The 23,610-nt window shown below is 36.5% G+C and overlaps 1 long non-coding RNA gene across 2 annotated transcripts; it reads right to left on the bottom strand.

The window, feature by feature from the left end:
* LOC102656140 lies at positions 1-4,621 on the bottom strand. Of its 2 annotated transcripts, XR_408582.3 has the most exons (7): positions 4,444-4,621; positions 3,926-4,373; positions 2,955-3,822; positions 2,281-2,878; positions 2,014-2,194; positions 1,687-1,946; positions 1-1,614 (listed from the first exon to the last, which is right to left on the bottom strand). It is a non-coding gene; the product is annotated as an uncharacterized LOC102656140 (long non-coding RNA). The 2 variants fall into 2 exon arrangements; XR_001703083.2 differs by having other exon boundaries at positions 1,687-2,194.
* Between the last annotated feature and the right edge of the window lie 18,989 nt (positions 4,622-23,610).

The raw sequence follows: 23,610 nt of genomic DNA, 5'->3' as shown, positions 1-23,610 counted from the left end.
TTAAAAAAAAAAGGTTTGACGTGTATTGATTAACAAGTAAGAAAACACGAACAAAGGTATTACAAAATAAGAGAACGAGCTGAAGATGGATGTGAAGGGAAAAGAAACTGATCATACGAAACACGAGGGGAAAAAAACTCAGCTTCAATAAGTCTCTGTCTTGTACACGTTGTAAATAATAATAAGCAATTTATGCATCAAACTTGGAGCCATCGGTTCGCGCACTAAAATGGCCAATATTTCTGATTAAAAAACTGATTCCACGTCTGTTACGCCAATGCAATGTTCGGTTGGTCGCACAGTGTCGGTCATTTCGCATTTCTTCTTTGCCCTGCCCCTTCTACGTGCCTTTCTCAAACCAGTTTAAGATTAATTCATACTCGGAGATGTTGATATTCCCCGTTCAATTTCTCAACACGATAAAAATAATTTTATTTACGAGTAAATTTCACCTTTCGATGATTAAAAATTTACGAGATTGATAAATTACATTGTAACGTCGTTCGATAGAGGGCATAATAATGTAAAGTTAGTTACTCGTACAGTTGTGAACCGAGCTTAAATTACCCTCCCACCGTCGCATCGAATGTTTCCCACATCATACGTCTTCTCGCCGACAAAGTAGCAATGTTGCATTCGGATTTATTCCATACCATACATCTTCCACGGGGCTAAACTCTCCATTTAAGATTATAGTTAGACGAATATATTGTGCATTGGCGTAGACAATCGATGGCTACGTACTGTTGGGATGAATTTACGTTAAATTGAATTTAACGCAATACGAGAAATACCTTCTAATCCTTCTTATCATATTTAACAAATATTGAGAATAATTGAGTAAAAAATTATGAATTAATAAAAATTTCCTCTGCATCGTTCCTTAAATATATTTACAACTATTATCTAATTGAAATAATTAAATCAGAAATCAGAATCTAACAACCTTTTACACTATTTTAAGAACAACTGTTTAATATTAATAATTCTAAGATAACTTCAACAACATTGTTAATATTATTTGTTTCTTCATTAACAAATTTCTCAATTTTTGTAATATTTTTGTAAAAGTGACTCTTTCTGAGTTTGTTTTGTTCCACGTGGAATAGTAAATCGATTAATATTGTACTTGCTATAAATTAAAAAGTATCTGGAACTCGATTGTTCTGATTCAAGTAAATTTTGTTCAAGCATATAGTATAAGATATATTTTACAACAATATGATAATTATTATACGATATAAATTTTATAATGTCTTTTTATATAGAAATGTTATTAAAACGAATATCATTATAGATAGATATTCGAGTTTCTGGATCATTTGATTAATAGCGTTGGTTATTGTATACGCAACCACGGTTTAAATCAAACAACGCAATGAATGAAACCACAATTGTATTGTAAGCTTTTTACAGGTAGTTGAAGAAAAGGAATTCCTCTGCATAGTCTCGATTCCATCGAATGTCAATGTGTATGCATCGTCGTGACTGACCACGTCATCTATTCTTGATCATTGTCAACAGTTTGTTGCGACTAGAATTCTACCATTTTTATCAATTCTAATCTATGTTCAACAACTTTTTATAATTTGATCCCAATCAAATTGTGATTCTCTATATTTGATTAATGAATATTTAATATTGTAAAAGTAATATAATAACAATTATCAACTTCAATCATTGCACCTGTATATAATTATAGCAATCCTTGTAGAAATTATTTACACATTTAAGCTGATTTTGGATTATGCTCTGCTTTTGCTTTTCTCAGTATAACAGTTTTTAAACAATTGGAAAATTGCTCTTGAACAGTTCATGAACAGTGAGTTCATGTTGATGAGTTCGTGAACAGAACAGTTTGTTTCTGGTGAACTGGTTTATGTTCATGAATTATCTTCCTTGATAATATTTTTGTGAATAATATCCAATATATTCGTTATACAATACTGAAACACATGGATTTTATATTAATTTTAGTTTACAATGAATTTTTTGATAAACTACTTTCCTTACAAATTCATCGAAACAATTAAACAAATATTAATCCCATAAACAAAATTCATTTCACGAATAGTTTCCATATAGTCGCCAGAATGACAGATCTTCACTCACGCGAAATGCACGCACTGTAAATAGCTTAAGGGATGATTTATGACACATGCTAGATTTGTTGAGCATGAGATCATAGCTATTTCTAATACAAAAAAAAAAAATCTTAGAATTTTAATATATAACAGGAATTGAATTTTGATTCTTTTACTTCCGATAAACATTACTTACCAGAAATTGGATTTGATCCTTTTGAGCATTTATATAAATTACGTGTTGTCTTGGTACAAAATGATGAATATAGAAATATTACATTTTGAGCAAATACAAATACGTAGAATTAAAACAAAAAATCGAAACAAAGAATACACGGAATTAAGAGATTTCGTTTCTCAAAAATTCTTCGCACTTGATTTAAACAAGTTTAATTATCTAAGATAGAAAGAATTTCCGTCCCATCTGTTCGATACAAATATTTTATCAACATTATCTATTTGCTATTCGAATGAACTCGACACTGTCTTTTATTCGGAACTGTACTATACAACATTGTAACCACAATTTGTCCTTTTATCTGGACTAAGATCGGTTAACCGAGACTATGCACCGGTTTCCCCCTTTCTGGTTTCACCACAAGATAATCTCCAGTCGATTGGATGGCAGCAAGATTCAACGGCAGCGGTATTATTGGCAACTCACCAAAGAATCCTTCATTGGTTTGCTTCGCTTATATGCGTGTATTTCATACCTGAGAAGATACCCATTCCCTTTTCGTCGTTTTCTGTCCTTTCCTCTTTCCCCACCCCTCACGCTTTGCGACTGTTCACCACTATAATCGAGGGAGATCGTTATTTCGAAACTCCATTGCGGGCAAAACTTTTTACGAAGGTAAACCAGTTTCTTACGCCGTGCTCGAGTTTTTCCCTTTGTTCAACCGTGCAACGTCACTATCTCCCCTTTTCCTCGTGTCCTGTTGTCAGAGATCTTTTATGGAGGCAGGATTATTATGATCGATAACTTCATTTTGATCAGTCGTTGATCAACTTTTCACGATTTCCTTAGTTAAGGTCGTCGCCTTATCTAACAGCATGATGATACCGCAACGGAGCAAGTATATATAGCGGGCAACAGATATCGTATGCATACGTTTCGTAATAAAATAAAATGAATGCTCGTTGCCACTTTGCGAGCAGCAGGTGATCGCACTTTGATAAGGAAAATATTCGATTGCCAGCGGAACGATACTACGACGCTACACGTCGATGTTGCGTAGTTCAAGGGAAATTCATTTAATGGCAATTTTATTTAAAATTTCTAAGGTTTCCTTTTTTTTTTTTTTTTAGAAAAGATTTATCGACGATAAACGATTCAAAATTTAAAATCCTTTTCGTTGTTTAATTTGAAAAATTGGGAAAAGTAAGGGAATAATGATAAACCATTTTAAATAAATTCCTGTAATATAGATAAACGTATTCATAAAAATTAAGTATGATATTAAAAATGATGTATCATTATACATGTTATACGTGCATTAACTTTACTGACCAGAGAGTCTAGATCATTTATGATTCATACCATTATATGCATAGTTCAAAAATAGTTTCTTTATCGAAATTATATGTTATTATATCGCTAACTTGTTGTTAAAAAAAATGATATTAAAAAAATTCTTCGTCCACCATCAAGGAAATTTTATTTCTTATTTCTACTTTTATTTCGTCTCGCGAACTTGAGTAATATTCCTTTTATCAATTTCCATGAATACGTTCGTTCCTAAAAAAAAAAGAGGAACAATTAGAGACAATAATCATCGCCAAACGTGATCTTAAATCTCTGGCACCTTTCATTATTGCGATTACAAAAAAATTTAACGAACCCTCGAATAATTAAATCACCATCAAATTCAAAGTCGAGTAATTCAAAGTACGCTTTAGCAATTGAATCTGTCATAATTCCGGAAGAGAGGCGAGAGAAAAATTGATGATGATGCGAACGCTCGATTCGCACGAGGGATCGCATAAATCTGACACCTAACGGACGAAAATGATCAGCCTTTTAAAATTGATCTTCCAGAAGATCGTGATTTCCTGCAAAGATTGTAATAATTCACGCACACATAACGCTTGTGCGGTTATATATGATGCAGACTGAGGGGTCAGCCACACCGCAGGTTATTTCCAGCCCTCTTGTACCACATTTCAGCCCTCTCACCGGCGCAAGTCATTTCTTACTGACACACGTGTCTTCTCAGACGCATTTGCACTCGATATATGCATGTCACGAAAATGTTTTGCTATTATCACGCGCACAATGGTGTCCCTTTTCTGAAAATTTGACCAAAATTCAATGTTTCGAGGGAAAGCTATTTTTACTCGAAATAAGTATATTACTTACCTCAAAAATGTTTCATCATCGTCGCATAACTGTCTTTTTTTTTTCTATAAATCTTTCCAAAATGCAATTTTTATTTTAAACGTATCAGAGTAGAACAAATGCAGCTTGAATTTAAATCTTTGAATCTATTTAACTTTGTTTTTTAATAATTCTTTTCAAAATGTTTCTTTTTTGTAAAGTTTTTATTTCTATTTCAAATCGAACAAAAATCATATAAAATTTAAATATTGCGAATAATAACGAGCATCTTAATATATATTTAGCTCATGTTAAATATTTTATTTTGCAATACAAATTATTTCATTTGCATTTATCGCGTATTTCATACGTACATGTTTTTTTAATGTGATTACATAAAGTGTAGTACCTGTTGAAAAATAAAAAAAGCGTATAATTTTTAATATATTATTTTAAATAACTTGAAAAAGTGATATGTTTCTTCACGAAACTTATTAAAATTATTGCATTCATCTCTCTTATTAATTATTTGAGTTTAAACAGATATAAATATAATACAATTTGAATTGTTATAGTGATAAATATAATGTCTATTCAAATAGGAAAAATTTCATTAGAAAATAATGTAAAAAAAGTTTTCAATATATTAAAAGAGATGAATTTATTAAGATTTCTAAGATATTTAAATTAAAATAAAAAGCCAAGGATATACATGCATTGATATGTAGGAAAGAAATTAAATTTCATAATTTTGTCCGGACATATCGTTTTACCAAATACAAAATTCCAACGACGACCCACATTCACCACACGGTATTCTATTCTGGTTTCAGACACAAATGAAAGATCAAAATCCTGATCGCGTGTAACTAATCCTCAGGAGTGTAAAGACCGGTCTATACTAACAGATATTGTCTGCAAACGATTCCACGTTCCTTTTGGGCCAGTGCCGTATAGTAGGGCAACGTGACAGGTAGCCACAGGTGATGCGCGATGCAATAGAAACATTCGTTTCCCTCGAGAAAGAGAATCTAAAATTTGGAGAGAAGCGAATGTAGCGAGTGTAACCATTGATTCTGCTTGGTTGAAAAAAAAGAAAAAATTCCTAATTCATAAAAAAAGGAATAAAAAAAAAAAAATATCAATTTATTAACAAAAAAACGAATAATAACTAATAATTATTAATTAATTAGAGAACGTGGAAAATAAGGAAACATCCAGTGACAGCAATAATTATAAAATTAGAAAATTTATAAATGCAAATTGGAAATAATGAAGGAAACGTGAAAAATAAAGAAAACTGTTTATGCATACTTTGTTTTCACGAGATATTAAATGTCTTGTATTTAGATACTCTACGAACCTGTTCTGTATTTTCAACTCCTCATTCCCCTATAACGTTAGTCAAGTGTCGCTGCCCGCAGCATTGCCCGCAGCATTGCTCGCAGACGACGATGTGCGACGGGCAGCCACAAAATATCCACCAAATGGCAAGCAGAGCAGCACTATTCTAGGCTTTTCTCTGGCCGACTCTGCCTTTTGTTTTCCATTCCAACGAAAGGCAAAATCATGGTTAATACTTCTCATCCAGTGAACAGTTCCAGGACTTGTACTTTATCTTTTATCATTTACGAAATTGCCAGTGGGCACACCACGATCCTCAACACGATTGTGTGTGTCACTGTCAGATCAGCAAGAAAATAAACGTCATTGCGGCGAAAATTGCGTGTCTGACAATTTGCTCGGAATGCAAGAAAGGTGTCCAAGGCATGTTCGGCCGCATTCGGTTCGATGCACCGAATAGATTATGTATTTCATACGTACAAGATGTGAAATGGTTGATAAGAAGATGTCACGGAGCGGGACGATGATTATCGTGAAACAATAAAAATCAATCAAGAATTTATCGATTCGAGATTACAAATTCGCAATGTGTATCAGGTTGAACGGATTCAGGGTGGGCCGAAAAAACCGGTTCCAGTTAATGATGGACTACCTATTTTAGCTTTTTTAGTACCAATAATCTCGCCGCAAACTTTTCAACCGCGTATGTTCTTTCGATGGAACGTCATCGCGCAAAAAAGGGGAAGGAATCGTTGCAGAAAAATTTCTTTACGGCTTTTCGCTTCCAAGCCTTCCTTTTTACATTTATTTGCCCGGCGATCAGGTATCTCGGACGCGGTTCCATAAAAAAATTAATGAAGTCCCTCCTTCCAATAAATTTGTAATTTTACATACACGTTATATTTTAACACGTATGTCTTATAAATATTATAACACGAATAGAGAAAAATTGTTTGCATAATATTTTTATAAAAATTCTACTTCCTTGTATGCAACTTTTGTGCAATTTTTTAATTCCTTTAATCATACAATTTTAATTCATATTCATAAATAGCAATAAATATGTTATTTTTGTACACGTATTATACGTTGAAAATATGATTTTTTTTACTTTTTTCAACTTTTACGTATACATTCATATCTTTTTCTTATTCTGCAGTAATATTTTCACACAGGATACATTCAGATTTATATAATATTCAATAAATTGTGAAATTTTATGTCTTAAGTGGAATCATTTTGACAATTATTCCCTCTATCAATTTTCTTTTCTCACCAATTAATTGCAATTTATTCATTTAGTCTTGTAAACAATATTGGATGAAAACGAACAAAAAAATTAATTAATTAGTTTTGCAATTTTATGAATGTAATCAATAAGATTCTATATATTGTCAATATTGTTTCTTGCATTCTTAAAATTAAATTGTACAATGTGTAATTTTATTTCATATTTATTTTACAACGAGTTTATATGCGACAATATTTTTCTTTTTTTTGTTTCACTATATAAATATATATACAATATTTATTTTTTACAAGTATAGTAAAATAATCGTAACTCTAAAATATTTTACCTGTAATCGATATAAGAACACTTTTCACGACCAGTTCGTATTTCGAAAACTAGTTTTATTTACGATGCTCTGCATCTTTTTCGATTGTACGAAGGGAGCAAGTTTGACTTTATTTCTCGACCACAGTATCGAATGCCCGAAAAGTATAGGTATCATTAAGGGTATATTTTGTGTCTCGATTAACATTGATGTCGGAACTACAGACGACATTCACAATAAATTCTGCGAAATTATGTTTCTCCTGATCGTAAAATGTGGAATGTAAACGAGGGCGATTGGCGGTTTAGCCTGTGAAGAACCAAATCTGACCAACATTGTGATATTATTCGCCGGCTCATCGTAAAGAATGGAATGTAAAGAGAGGATTTGTCCTCAAGTGACCTGAGACTTGAGCAAAGGATTTCGAAAGATTCGAAGTGCTTGATATTTAATTATGCTTCTTGCGAGTCTCTGCTGGAAATTTGAAGTTAATGATTCAACAAAAGAGCGAGATTTTATGATTTTATGAGTTTGTAAAAAAAAGATTGATTTTAATTTATTTTTTATTCTCAACTCAGTTTGAGAAACTTTACTCGAGAAAGTGAAAATTTACAAATATATCGTCGAAACAAAATATATCATGAATTCAATTTGTTTCATATTATCTTATCTAACATAGACAAAGAGAAAAATACGATATACTGGTACGTCTAAGGAACGTGAATACAGTTGAGAATAAAACACGAGAATTACTTTTGAAAATTATTTTACGTATTGAATTTTACTATGTAAATAATAGCAAACATCAGTCTTGGATATATATCCTCGGTGTTCATTAATGAAAAATAACTTTAGAGAGTAATCCTTTTACTTTCAAATGTATTTATATTCTTATGGTGCTCGTTTTTCTTCTTTAAATTTGAATTGTTGTATAATTAAACTGAAAAGAGAAAGTAAAATATTCAAATTTTTATTACAAATAAAAATTAAAGATAAACAATATTCAAGCGCACTCTACGTACTTACTATTGAAACAGCAAGAATGCAAAGCAGTCGATACGAGGATAGAAATGAAACGACGGACATATTTATTTAATGCATTTTTTATTCCATTTTCAATATCATCAATTTAATTTAGAATAAGATTGAAAGAATTTGCAATAAAATTTGCATAAAAATGATAATTGGAGAAAGGAGATGCATAATGTTCCTCTTTTTATATCCATATAATAGATATACATTTATTATTGAAAACAAAATAAATATATAAATAGTCCTCTTCAATTTGAATATTTTCTATATCAAATTATAGTAGATACTGAAGCATGAACCATCAAGCATTTTCCTGTAAAATGTAAAATATATAAGTTACATTTATAAATTCATTTATATTTACTTACTTACAAAACTTGTTATAGATTTATCATCTTCTTCATTGTCTTCTCGAAAAGAAGGCTTATTGTGCATTCATTAAACAATTCTGGTAAGTCGTTATAGCTTTTGATCGAGTAATAGTAAAGTGTTTTCGCATGATCAATTTTTATTTTATATCGATTTAAAAATTATTATCTGTTATCGATATAAAAATTATAAATAGACATAGATACCGCGATATCACATTTATTCTATTTCTCATCTATCTATATCTTTATATTACATGTTATATCACATGTATATTTTAGATACATTTGAAGAAGATATAAAAACTATATTTATTATTTTTAAAAATAAAACAATTTTGCAATGACTCAATTTTTACTGTTAGATATATCAATTTGAAAGATATATCACTCGTGCAGAGAGCGATTAACGCGACAATTTCTTTTTTACCGACGTCAAGAAAGGATCTTATTCACTGCAGGTGAAAACAAATGCAGCAGAATTCCAACGGGTGCACAAATCACGACGAAATCATAAAATATCCCTAGAGATATCCCTAGCTAACTCCATCGATCCGATAGAATTTCTATTTACCGACACGACTGCACTTCAAGTGCAGTTTCGTGGAATCGACTGCAGGCTCGCATTGAACAAATACGAAACGGAGTGAGATGGTCCACGGCGGTTACACTCAAGCGTCTTTACGAGGGTGATTCCTACCCCTGTTTTCCTTTCGAGACGCAACCCCCGAGAGGGTAGGAGAGCTCGAAGGACCGAGTATGCCGGCAACGAAGATGCGGGGCAGTCTGGTGTGAAAACGAGTTCATTGGTTATATATTTTCCGGGGTGTCGGGGCGTTAAAGTGTTGAAATTTCATTAAGGGTCTAATGAAGCACACCGCATAAGGTATCTCCGTCTCTCTCACTCGGACTCTCCAGCCACGGTCTCCGCCGTGCTGGATGTTTGTTCGAGGGTGGATGGCCCTTAGAGATGCGTAAGCGAATTTACATGCTTCAGGGTGGTTCTTCTGTACGCCGTCACTTGGAAGATCGGAGCCGGTGCTCCGGGGTTTTCAGCCAGAACGTCCTTTTCGCCCGGCGGATAAGAGAAAGAGACCCTATTCATCCGTTTCATTAACTTTCCGTCATTAACATATTCTCAAAATAACGATCTAAGATGTACTGCCGCTCTAATTACACTTGCTCCAAGTTTTTGTATTCAGTTTCACGCGCTGTTGCCCGTCTAAAAGCAACGGTGTCGCGAGTCTGTACCGAATGAACGACGTCAGCCGCTGTTTTCTGGACGAGCGACGTTCAAATTGGTCGACTTAGCGGTGTTTCTAAGCTCTTCTCAACCTCTCGCGTTCTCTCTCTCTCTCTTCCTCGCTCACTTCGGGAAAGGAGTATCGGGGAGGGAAAAAATGGAAATTTAATTTCGCCGCGTTAACGCGTGAGAGAGAGAGAGAGAAAGAGAGAGAACGGGGGGGTAACTTAAGAACACCGAGCTGGGCGTTGAATGGAAGAATACGGATTTCAACGCTAATGAACATTAATTGCTGGGAGACGTGAATAAGATTGTAATATAGCGATCGTAGTAAATAAACTACCGTTCCGTTTGTTTTCCTTTTTTCCTTTTTTTTTTTTTTCAGGATTGTTCCTGTCGCGAGAAACATTGTCGAGTTTTTCCTTGGTTCCCACGACCTCCATTCTAATAATAATACGTTCAATTCTCCCGTTTCCCCCCGACGAGTTTACATTGAGCGAGTTTTTCGTCGAGCACGCCTCTATTAATTGCGCACAATCGTACGAATTAGTTTACGTGTTAAAGTAGAAGAATAGTGCGACGCAGGCAGCCATGGCGAGAGATGCCAACGCGGCGTAACCAGGATGTATTTTGAACGGGAAGGGAAAAACGGTTTAATTAAAACGGATCCGTTTTCGTGGTGTTACTTTTATAAAGTGTTTTATTGTCATATTCGTCGAATCGTTTCTCTCGTTACTTGTGGTGACGTAAGGAAGATCCAACATGGAGGCGAAACCATCCAGATATCACGTACGTACGATTCTTCTACGTTCTAAAATTTAATTTACTGAATTAATAGGTTTCTTCTAACTTTCTTCTAACATTTTACTTACCAAATCTATTTAGAAATCTGTGTTTCTATTCATACAAAAAGAAATGATAACGATGAAACAATTATCATTTCTTACATATTGCCGATTTATATTTTATTTCGATTGGATTTTGGAATAAGGATTTTCGTTTGCCATTAAATTAAAATAAATTTGTATTTCATCAAAGCAACACAAGCTTTTTATAAAAATATAACGAAATAATTATATTCGTAGTATCGTTATATTTGACGATACAAGTTGGTTACATTTAATTACCTGCAATAGAATATTAACGGGCCAAAATTTTGGTGGGTTGATTATTTTTGGATTCTTTTCCGTCTGGTCTCAACTGTAGTGGAAAAGTTAAAGTAAAAGGCTATTCGCTCGTTATTAAATGTTTTTTTTTTTTTTTTTTTTTTGATAATACTTATTTTTCACGGGAGGAGAATTTGGAAATACATTTATCGGGCTGTTTAAACTCATGAATCTGTCATAATATTTTCAACTTTAATGTTTTTTTCCAATTTTTAAATCTCTCTGTGTTGATAAAAATTATTTTCGTTGATAAAAATTTTGTTTCAGTTGTTAAACGTTTTTGGTACGTTATAGAAATATCGATAAATTAGATTTATCAAATATGTAATCTTCTCAACGAGCTTTATAGAATCTTTTTATCAAAAATATAATCTTTTCGGTCGTCTAATGGTTTTAATTATTGATGAACTGCAATAGGAAAGAAAATTCAAGATTTTTATCATATTTTTTTGGTTTAATTTAATTTATTTCTTACGTAATATAATTGTACATGAAGATAAAATCAAAATTATTTGAAATTTCATCATAATTTCATGATCCGTGCAGTTTTAAGAAATTTTTAAGATCTTTGGGAAATCAAAAATACTTGATGAACTTTGATGGAACATCGATAATGGTTTTCTATTATTCGTCTATATAGATTCTATTTAGCTCGTGTATTTCCATCTGTTAATTCGTTCTATTCTTATCAGAATCGAATGTAATTCCATCCAAAATATCTTTTTAATAATAGGGAAATACTCATGCATATCCTTTATGTCAAACAAATGTTGAACAAAAGATCGATAATTGCTCTTTCTGTCTTCTTAGATAACTTTAAATTTGAGAGGAAGAAATGGATTATTAATAAAAAAAAATTTGATGCTCGATTATTCAATATTTTTTCCAATAATATGGCATCAATGGACGGTGGATGGAATGAAGGGTAGATTTATACCGCATCGTGTATTTTTTTATTAAGTTTATTTTATATATCGACAACAACACGTCATACATTAGAAAACAGAAGGTTTCTTGAAGCAAACTCGAATGAAAAGTTTTGTGGAACAATCCGAGAGACACTATGTGAGTGTGCCGCGCCATCATCTATGGAGTCGTATATATATAATATTGCGTGTCCCTGTGTGTCAGTATATGTCCATGTGGATGCACTTGTAGGTGTTAGTGTCCGCAAATGTGTGTACGTGTATACATATGTGTATGTCCCTGTAGATGTATGTATGGGTTTTTGCATGTATTTCCGAGTGTCATGAATACGTGTCTCTGTGTACTACGATACTCTTGTGTCTCCTCTCTCGTCTTCTTTCTTTCGCCCGTTCGCTCTTTCCTTCCTCACTTCTTCTTTCTCTCCTTCCTTTTAGTCTCTCGCTCTCTCACTCCATCCTCTTTCTCTCTACCTTTCTCTCCGTCAACCTGTTTCACTTCCTTCCTCTCGCAATTTCTCACGTTCTCACGTTTCACGCTCTCTTACTCTCTCTCTCTCTTTCACTCTCTCTTTCTCTTTTCACCTTACCGATAGTAAAAACCTTTTTCAGGAGAAATTCAGTTTTTCAATTCTCGTTCGATGTCCAAGATGTTCAAGATCTTTTCGAAACGAGAAAAAAATTGGTTGGTCACGCGTGGAAAAATACATGGAAAGATTGATGGAAGAACTACAGGGGAGCGCCTGTAGAATGGTGGTGGAAGAGGAGGGACGATAATCAAACGAGAATCGCTCTCAAGTTCAAACGTTTCTCCCGTTCGAGCATCGACATCCTCGCGCGCTCAATTTCTCCCTTTTTTTCTTTTTCTTTTTTGCCCTTCTCTTCACACTTTATCGGCTCTTTCTTCTTTCATCATTCTTACGGTCCTTTCTCTCCATCTTCTTTCTCTGTCTCGCATTCGCTCGGTCTCACTCGCTCCCCCATTGTCTCTCTTGTCGTGAATCGCCTCCGGAAATGCCTCACGGTGAGACGCCGTGGGCGGGAAAACGTTAAAAGAAAAGACATACCGTGTTATTTCACGTATCGTATCGTACGTTTTCTGTGTATATAAATCGCGATGTAACGTCTAGAGAAATAGGCGGCGCTCGTCATTATTTTCGGAAAATGAAAAACGGGCAATAAGAGAAGGTACAGTCGCGTGCACCGGTGTGAAACATAATCATCCGAGAGTAAACGAAAGAGATTTGATTGATATATAACAACGAGGCGCCCTCCACGAATCAGTCAGCCGCGCGCAGAATTTCGCACGATTTCCGTTCTGCCATATTTTTTGGTGTCTCTCTCTCTCTATCTATCTATATCTCTATCTATATATATATATATAATATATTTATATATTTATATATATATTATTTCGTTTCTTTTTTTTTTTATTTTTTTTCTTTTTTATTTTTGCATGTGTGTGTTTTAATTCAAAAAACGGCAGTGCATCGTCGTCGAATTCACTCTCTCGGCTATGAGAAGGGAGGGCGATCGTTTTTTTTCCGTTTCTTTTCCCCCCTTTTTTTTTCTTCTTCTATTTTTTTTTTCTCTTTTTAATCCTTTTTTGTTCCTCGTTTAATTTTTTTTTCTTTATTCTTCGCCTAAAAATTTACCTTCGTTTCGCGACGAGACAGCCTAAAAAATGCACTCCCTGATTTTCTCCTAGAAATTTCTCCTCTCTCTCGCTCTCTCGCTCCCGTTTCCTTCTCTTTATCCTTTTTCTTTGTTCTCTTTTTCCATCCTCTCTCTCTCTCTCTCTTTCTCTCTCTTTCTCATTCGTACCACTTGTTCTTGAAACTCTCACTCGCTCTCTTTCTCTCGCCTCGTTTTGTTATTTATCTGCGGTATCGTGACACATCGTAGGAACGTACGGGGTTGGTCGATCGGCGATCAAACGCGCGACGGTAAAAAAAAAAAAAAAAAAAAAAAACGACGGGGAAGACGCGAAATTTTGACTCCAGTGCCGAAAAAGATGTGCGTGTGTCCCTTAAAATCTAACCCTTTTCGACCCTCTTCTTCGAACTCTCTGTACTACTACTCCATCCTTTCGTATTATCCCCCCCCTTTTCCCCGAGTTTTTTTTGTTTTATCTTCATTTTTCTATACAGCGCCAAAGATATACATACATACATACATTACATACATACATATATATGAGGAAAACCAGCCACGTGCCGCGGTGCCAGCGATGCAACCGTCCGCGCCTCCTCTTGCAATAATTTATGTACAATTTTACAACCTACGACGCCGCCGACGATATAATTTTTTTTATTTTCTTATAGTTCGCCTTTAAATACACGAATAGGACCTAGACATCGTTAATTTTTTTTTTTTTTATCATCATCATCATCATCATCATCATCATTATCATCATCATCATCATCATCATCATTATCATCATCTTTACAACTATACTAACGAAATCTAAACGTTCAATTTTCATTTTCACCACACTAGGAATAATAAATTTTGCCGTATCGTTAGTATACCTTTATAGAAATATGCTTACAAAAATAGAATTTAGCGAGGCGCCGAAAGTGCGTCGCTGCCGGGCGCGGGCGAGTTCATTAGGAATTTTTTCTTTTTCTTTTTCGCTCTTCGCCCCTTGTCTTTTTCGTTTTTTTTCTTCCTCGTTTTCTTTTATTTTTCTTTTTTTTTTTCTCGTCTTCTTCCGTTTTATCCCTTATGTTTATTTTAATCTTATACATATATACCGAACAATTCCGAAAGAAAGTAGCAGACACGGCGTGGTGACAACCCCCTCCCCTGTATTTTTTTTTTTACGCTCGCCGAAAAAAACCATACGCCGTTTCGAGGAATTTTCTTTTTTTTGTTTCCTTCTTCGTCGTCGTCCCGAATCCACACGAATCCAACAACGTTCCACCCTAAAATTTTCGCGGGAAACCGTGAAACGTCGTCCCTTTGAATCACCGGCGTTCACCGTCGCGCCGATCGCCGTTCGTTCTATTTATCTCCCTCTTCCCCCGTGCAATTAATTTAGCGTGTGAATCTTCTCCCTCGTTTAACCTCTATACTCTCGTGCATTCTCTCGCGCATACCTAAGCACACTTGTACACCCTTTCACCTTCGTTTTCTCCTTCGTTTTCACTTATTTTCTCACTTATCGCGCGCAAAATCGCCATTCTCCCTCGCGTTCAACTTTTTGCCTCTCGCGTCTTTACCGATTTATCAATCGTTCGATTCTCGATTCTCTTCTGGCGTGCACACACACACTCAAACCCCATTCATTCCCGTTTTTTTCATTCGGCACTCAAACGAATGCATTCGCACGATTCGCAATCACGCATCGTTTATTCACTCTCGAATCGATCTCTCTCTCTCTCTCTCTTCCTTCCTTTCTCTCTTCACATTTTCCTTTCGTTCTGTCTTTCTCCTCTCTCCGATCTCATCTCTTTTTTTTTTCTTTTTGTAGAGTTTCCCAAGAACGTATATATATGTGTCTCAAAATTGTGAACAACTGAGTCGGTTTTTCGCTGTCGTTTACAATGTACGTACAATATAACGATAATTAATGACAATCAGAAATACCATTAATCGCCGTAGTAATAATAATCATAATGATAATCATAGGAATAATGATAATCATAATAACGGTTACAATCGTCGCACTTCGTTTTCTTTTTTTTTTTTATCTCGTTTGCCTCTTGGTTTTTTCTTATTATTTCTTTCTTTCTTTCTTTTTTTTTTTTCTTTTGCTTTCTTCACGGATAGATCAATGATAAGAAACGAACGTTACTTAAGGGGAGGACGAATAGACTCGTTTCCCGTTTGGACGACGGGGAACGGTTTTTACATTTTTTCCTTTTCGCTTTTTTTTTTTTTCTTTTCATTCGCAATAATGACAAGTGACGGGTGACTGACAATCGTAAATCGCAATAATAATAATAGTAATCGTAATGATAATCGTTATAAAGATGCAATTTGTCATTCTTTTTTTCATCATTTTCTCTCTCTCTTTTTTTTTTTTTAATGTTTTCGTATGCACAATAATCTCTTTTTTGTCCTCTCTTATTCTCTTTGTTTCTTTTATTTTTTTTTTTTTATTTTTTTTTTTATTTTTTTTGTTTCTCTTTAAATCATCCACGTGCACAATCTCTCACGCGCGCTCCCTAAACTTCAAGTTAACATCATCATTTAGACTCGTCATTACAATATTACATTATTAGATTACATTATATCATAATACGCTAGCGTTTATTCAATAAATTTTACATACTTTGATACGCAGTATGATGGTTTTCAAAAACGGTCATCGGCCAACCAAATTTTGTTCACACATCAATACACCTACGCTCAGTAGTCGAAGTAATTTGTACTTGTAGCCATATATTATAAATATTTTTTAGTAGTTCGGCCCCACTCTATTTCTCGCCTTTCGCCTAAGTTAGTTTCATTTTTTTTTTTCTTTTTTTTTCCCTTCTTCTTTCATTTTCACAACTTTTCTTGTCTCCCTTGTCCCATTCGGTCGCCAGTGTTTTCGAGGCCCTACACATTTTTTTTTTTTTCTTTTGATACGAATATTTAAATATTACTTTACCACCGTTTTTTTCTTTCTCTCTTTCTCTACCTCTTTTCATTTTCGCATTCTCTCATCACTCTCGTGCTCGCTTTTTCTTCCCTAGTTTCTCACGCACACCTCAATTTCGCTCTTTTGTCAATTACTCGAATTCTCTCTCTCTCTCTCTCTCTCTCTCTTTTTCTCTTTTTCGCTCTCACTCTCTCACTCGACATTCTTTGTGTCCAAAATTTTTTTACAAAAACACGACAGCGATGCGCCTTCGTCTACATCGTTCTTTCGTTAGCTATCAATCTCCCTACATTCCACCTCGTTCATATTTTTTTTCTCTTTTCTTCATTCTTCTCTCTCTCTCTCTCTCTCCCTTTTTTTTTGTTTTCTTTTGTTAAGCTAAAACCTTAAATAGTAGTCGAGATATCGTTGCCAAAAATATATAAAAAACCCATAATCGATTTTTTTCTCGAAATCGAAACAAGCGTGCTCCGGTCGAAATAGACAAGGACGCCGAATCGCGTGATCTCGGAAACGGATTTTACTTTTTCTTCGCTCTCTAAACATTTTTTTTTTTACATTTTACTAGTCGCTTTTTAGTCTGTACTCTTTTCTTTTTTGCGTTTTTTTTTCTCTCTCTTTTGCTTATTTTTTTTTTTTCTTTTCATCTGCCTCGAGTTTAGCCGAAATCCTCCGAAAATATATATGTATAACCTTTTTTTTTTCTCTCTCTCTCTTTTCTCATAGTCGCTTCCTTCGGGCATATTCTTTATCTATTTATTTCCTCTCATTTTTTTTTAAATAATTTTTTTACTTTATTCATTTATTTATTTATTTATTTATTTTTTTTTTGGCCAGGAAGAAGAAGGAAACTATAATTTCGGTCATCGAACGCGTCACGGAGAAAAATATTTACAAGATGATTTTATCCGCGATCGAGTCACGAAACGTATTCGATCGATCTTCTATCCTCCGGTATTTTTCTCCGTGCACCCCGTATCCGGCGCCCATGAAATTTCGAGCTCGCGTCGAGATCGGGGCGCGGTCACCGGGCGACCGAATCACCCCCAAGAAATTTACAATAAATTTTGTCTCTCTTTCCCCTCTCTTTCTCCCCTTCTATTCCCTTTTTCTCTCTCTCTCTCTCTCTTCCTCCTGTGTATTTCCCCTTCCCCTAACGCAACATTATTTCACGCATACAATTCGACACGCATCGGTAAAAGATCTCATTCACTCGCGTCTATCAAAATCCAATGCACGCACTCCCACTCGAGTCTACATACTCGTCGTCGTTTTACGCATTTTCGCTTCATACAACAATTTCGCCGTGTGTTTCGCGCAACGAGTCGACCTCGAAACTTGTCACCATTCTTTTATAATAGGTCTTTTATCCTCTCTCTCTCTCTCTCTCTTCCATTCTCTCTTTCCCTTTTCTTTTTTTTTACAATAATTTCTTCTCTCTCTCTCTCTCTCTCTCTTTTTAAAAGATCCTAAAAAAAACCACAAGAGCGTAAGATAAAATTTGTATTCGACATTTTCACCCACATATTTTTTTTTATACATCTAAAAGTTAACTTGCACCCGTTTCGGACGGGGCCGCCGGTGACCAAGCCGCCAATCGCGATTAATAGCAATTTCTACTGACGTTTCGTCTTTTTTTTTTTTTTCTTTTTCTTTTTTTTCCTCCCTTTTGTTATATCCTTTTTGTTTCGTTTTTTTATTGTTGTTGTTGTTGTTGCTGTTTGTTCTTGTTTGCTGTTCCACACGCATACATTCACACCCCTACGTTCTTTGCGCATGTTATACATTATTCTTTTTCACACTCATGCTTTATCAATCGCATACCGTGCACGCGTTCTTTCCCTTTCTTACCTTCTTATCGCTCTGTCATTTTTACGTCCTCTTTCTCTCACGCCGTTTTTCTTTCTCGTTCGTTCGTTCGTTCTTTTTTTTTTTTTTTCATTTTTTTCTTTTTTTCGAATTAAACATCGTTACTTTATTATCGTGATTTCTCGCTACGAATCTGCCGCCCCATTTTTAATTTTTTTATTTGTTTGTTTGTTTGTTTGTTTTTTTTTTGTTTATCTGTTAGTTCGTTCGTTAAAGTTTTCCGTGTCTTTTATGTTTCCTTTTTATTTTTGCCGCATACGAACTTTTCATCGAAATGCAACCGCGACCATTTTGTTTTCATCCATATTTTCCTCTCTCTCTCTCTCTCTCTCTCTCTTTCTTTTCGTTTATCTTTTTTTCGTTTTTCGTTTTGTTATAAAAAATGTACACTTACTAATGCTTAAATTGTCGTCAATTGTTCAAATTTTTTTTATCTCTCTCATTTTTTTTAAGATACAACAACATACTATACGTATATGGCTCTACAGATGTTCGCTTGCACTGCAACTCAAACGTGTGTCATATGAAGGTCTCACGGTACGTCAGTGGCGGTGCAGACATCTCGACTGATGGGATCACAAGACTTGATATTCCTTCCGTCGTTTTTAGGCCCATTCGTTTGCCATTTTCGCGTTTCTCGTCTTCGACGCTTCTTTTTTTTTTTTTCTTTCTTTTCTTTTCCCCCTTCCATCCGAATGAAGAGGTTCGCGATTATCGCGAAATTCGATCGATCTGCCCGCGACCAACGGCCCGTGAGTGCGGATTTAGTGTTTATTATTATTAATTTATTTTTTATTTTCGGAAAATTAGGACCTTCCCGCGACCCGAGTCGCGAAAGCTACTCGAGCGCGGCGGGAATTCAATGTTTAGAAACTCCTACCCGCGTTATGCTTCTTGTCGGGGTACCCGCAAGCAACACGTCAACCCCCTAAGGAACGAGCCAAGAGAAGAAAACAACCTTTCCTCCCCTTCCGCTCGTCCCCCTCTGCGATCCGGTGTTAAAGTGATCGCAGTCGACGACGGATCTCGTTGTTGTCACACTCCTTCCTCTTTACGATTTTTTTCCTAGCTCGGATTTATCTTTTTATCTTTTTTCCTTTTTATTCTTTTTTTTTTTTCCAATTTTCACACGAGTTTGAATGGAGCTCGATGGGCATAACGGCCTAATGAGAAAATCAGGATGGTAATTTCCACGGTGTTTAAAACGCACGGGTCTGTCTTCGCGAATTCGTTGTGCCAATTAGTAAGTGATTCTTTTTGTTCGATTTTTCAAAGCCCTCAATGGCTTTCTCTTACCCATTTTCTACGAGATCCGAGAGGCAGGATCACAGATCGAATCTAATAATCCTCGACAACAATCTTGATCAACAATTCACGCGTCGAAATTACTTTTTTTCGTGTGGATGGACAAAAAGATCCTTTCCTTTTTTCCCCCTCTTTTCTTTTATCCGAAGTACGAAATATCCGACTATATCGGATAAAAAGGTAACGGTCCCACCTCTCGAATCTCGATTTTCCCGACCGATTATCCGCGTCGTTGCAAGCAGGCAGCCCCAGTCTCGTTTGACCATGGCGTGTTTGTTTTTTAACCCCCGTGTTGTGGTACCAGGCGGTATACTGTATACAAATATTCATTAAGTTTTACATTACAATATATCGGTCATTTTGCTTTTCTCGTTAAAGTTTATGTGGCATTGTATATACGCATTGTATTCGTGGGAAATGAGAACCAGTCTTATGGCGCCTGACTGTAGCGCAGGCATATTCTGTAACGTAAAAATATATACATCATCTGTGTGGTATGTATAGTGCTGCTCTGTAACTCAAGATTTTACATCCAGTTTATGCATTCATTGTTTAATCCTGTACAAAAACGTTTAGCTACGCTTGAGGCAGATTCAGCCCCTGTCGCGAACCCTGAGCCGCGCTTGTCCTCCCGCCTCGTTGTCGTATCATCATCATCATCGTCGTCGTCGTCGTCGTCATCATCATCATCGTGATCATCGCGAACGGTTTACGCGTTCACCGCCGACAAAGATTAAGAAAAAACAGGAGATTCGACCGCCGGATTCGCGTGTGATATCTGTATGTGTGTATGTATGGGATCTTTGAACGCGAGAACGCGCGGCTCAGTCTCGCGGGGCCAGAACGAAGCGGACCCGCGGGTAGGTCGGTGGTTATCATTACTGCATTATTTTATTTTATTATTTTTTTTTTTTTATTTGTTCACAAACTGCACGGCAACTAGTGTTTCATTTTCTTATGTTTTTTTTTTTTATTATTATTATTTTTTTGTTTCCTGTTACGTCTGTTCTATTACTGCTGGTATCTGTAGAAGTGCGTGGCCGTATGCGTGTGTAGCTGCGTGTACGTATTTATCCTGTCACGTATACCTGCGTGTCGTGTTCAAAGTGTGTGCTTCCCGTGTACGCGTGTCTATGTATATGTGTGTGTGTGTGTTCATACGTGTATAAAACGGCGTCTGTGTCTGTAGAAACCTCTTCGAATTCGAAATGTATGCCTGTATGCGTTTATAAATGTGTGTATGTATTGTGTCTCATCTGCGTGTATTATCATGCGTGTGTATATTATGTGTATATTATCCGATCATCATACGAGTTTCGTCGCTGTGTGTCGATCAGAAAAAATGGTCGTGTGAGGATGGCGTAATCCGTGTTAGTGTCCTACTTTTTTTTTCCTTTTTTTTCTTTTTTTTTTTTTTTTTTTTTTTAAATGTGTGTGACCAAACGTCTCCCATACCTTATCGTCGTCGTATTATCATTAAATATCATTATAGTATACTATATATAATATTATATCGAAAATAACGGATAATACAACACGTAGGGAATCGAGGGGTTAGGGAGGGCGGGAGGGGGGGGGAGCTGGGAGGAGGGAATCGCGGAGGCAATTGGATGGAATATAGGGGAATTTCGGAATGGTTCTCTCTTCTTTCTTCGTGTCTTTTCTTCTCTTCTTTCGGATAACGGGGAGAGGGCTGGCGGGGGTGAGGGGTTTAGAGGGTGGAGAGGATGTCGAGGGACACTGGTTACTGGGGAATCGAAAAGGGCGCTAGCTGCTATTAATCAGCTGTGCTTTGTTTTTCGGGGCGTTGGCGCGTCCGCGCTCGCGATCGCTTGCTCGGTTTGGCGGGCGGGGCGGGGAGGGGAGGGTTTAGGTGGATGGATGGATGGATGGGTGGATGGAGAGAGGGGGCGGGCCCCGATGTTCTGCATCGGCCAGGGATCCATCGATCGAGGGAATCGCGATCCCTCGACCTCGACAATTAAATCCCTCGCTTCGTGGGGAACGCAGGGGGCGACCCGCGTCGATCGCGAACCGCGGCCGGCTCGATGAGCGGCGGAGCTAAAGTTACATGGTCTCCCCACACGTGTGCGTATAATCGTAAAACGAAGTCTTTGTTTTCCATTCTTTATTACTGTCTGTCTACGAAAAAACACTAATGGTAAATATCATGTTTTTTATTTTTTATTTTTTTTTTATTCTTGTTATTCATCGGCGGAATCATGTTTATACTGACTGGGGATGGGGGAGGGGGGACGGGTTTATACTGCGCGGGAGGATTCTGTTTACTTCTGGAGGATTTTTACTCCTGATGGAAATGACGTGGGAGAGGATGGAAGGGAGGGAGGAAGGGAATGATGGAGGAGAAGGAGGAAACGTGTAAGGAGTGTAAAAAGAAGCAGGGGACATCGACGGAGGGGGGACAGGACAGGGAGGACACCGAGTCTACATTTCTGCTGGGTTGCTTACGTCGAAGGAGACGGATAGATTGGTAATTGGGACGATTATCGGATGGGATGAGTGAAATAAATTGTTTGATGTCACCGGAGAATCGGGGGGGGAGGGGGTTATAGTCGTTTAAGAGGGATGTTGCGAGAAGGGGTAACCAGAAAAAGATACGGGAGGGCGGAGGTTTTTAGGAGTTAAAGAAGGTCATTAAAACCGGGCATTGGGTTACTTTTAATCGCTTGCTTATTAGAACTGGACTGACTGATACAACTGGTAGAATACAAGTTATTTTTTTTTTTTCATTCGTTTTACATACGGCTATTACTTCAATATACGGTAGGTAGTTAGTATGTAGTTGTCGACACACAATTCAATGATTACTGGGCGTTTACTGTTTATACTGCTTTACTGCTTGTTTAATTGTTAATAATTAAGTAAGTTTAATTGTAGTTAGTTAGTTAGCTTCTTACGTAGCTTCTCATCGTCATTCATAGTTAATGTGGTTAAATTCTACGCTTGTATTTTCGGGGGTATTTGGGGTATTCTCGATGGGTGGTAAGGAAGTTGGTGGTGTTCCTGGGGATATTTCTGGATCTGGTGTTTTTCTCTGGGATTTCCGGGGTGGACGTTGGAGAGTGTGGGAGAAGCCGTGCACCGATCCAAGTGTTGACAAACGATCGCGAGAGCGTTCTCCTCTCTCTCTCTCTCTCTGTTCTTCCTCCCTGCCTCTCTCTCTCTTTCTTTCCTTCTCTCTTCCTCCCCCGTAGATCGAACGATTTCGAATCGAAATCGCATCCGATTTTCCAGGGGGAAGGTGGAGAGGAGGGTTGAGGACTCGCGCGCTCTCGCGAGTCAACGATTGTCCGCTCGATCGGCCCACGACAACTCTTGGGGTTTTCTGACTGGGAAGTGGGAGAGACCATAGTATACATATATATTATGTAAGTATACTTATCGCATAGTAATTGCATTTAATCAATATACGTGTGTTATCGGTGCATAGCAGCGTTCCGAACTCCTTGCATCAACGAAAATATTCTCTTTTTCTCTGGGGTGTCGTTGGATATATTGCGAGCGTGTGCATAAGTGTACGTGTGCGTGTCGTGTTTTACTTCTTCTCCCCCCCTCCCCGAGGCACGGAGTCGAGTGTGAGTGTGAGTGTGAGGATACCGCGTATTTCGTGCCTCGGGGTACCTCTTCCTTTTCGAGGTGATAATATTCTTGGCCCCCCAGATTCCCGGGATCCGTGATGGACGAGTTTGATATCTTTTTCTCGCTCGATCACGATTTTATCACGCAGGATTCTCGATCGTCTCGATATCATTATAGATAAACAATATAAATTTGAAGATGTAAAACGGTGA

Source organism: Apis mellifera, linkage group LG5, assembly GCF_003254395.2.
Source record: "Apis mellifera strain DH4 linkage group LG5, Amel_HAv3.1, whole genome shotgun sequence".
NCBI lineage: Eukaryota > Metazoa > Arthropoda > Insecta > Hymenoptera > Apidae > Apis > Apis mellifera.
The sequence above is the reverse complement of the archived record's forward strand: the minus strand, read 5'-3'. Positions and strand labels throughout refer to the sequence as shown.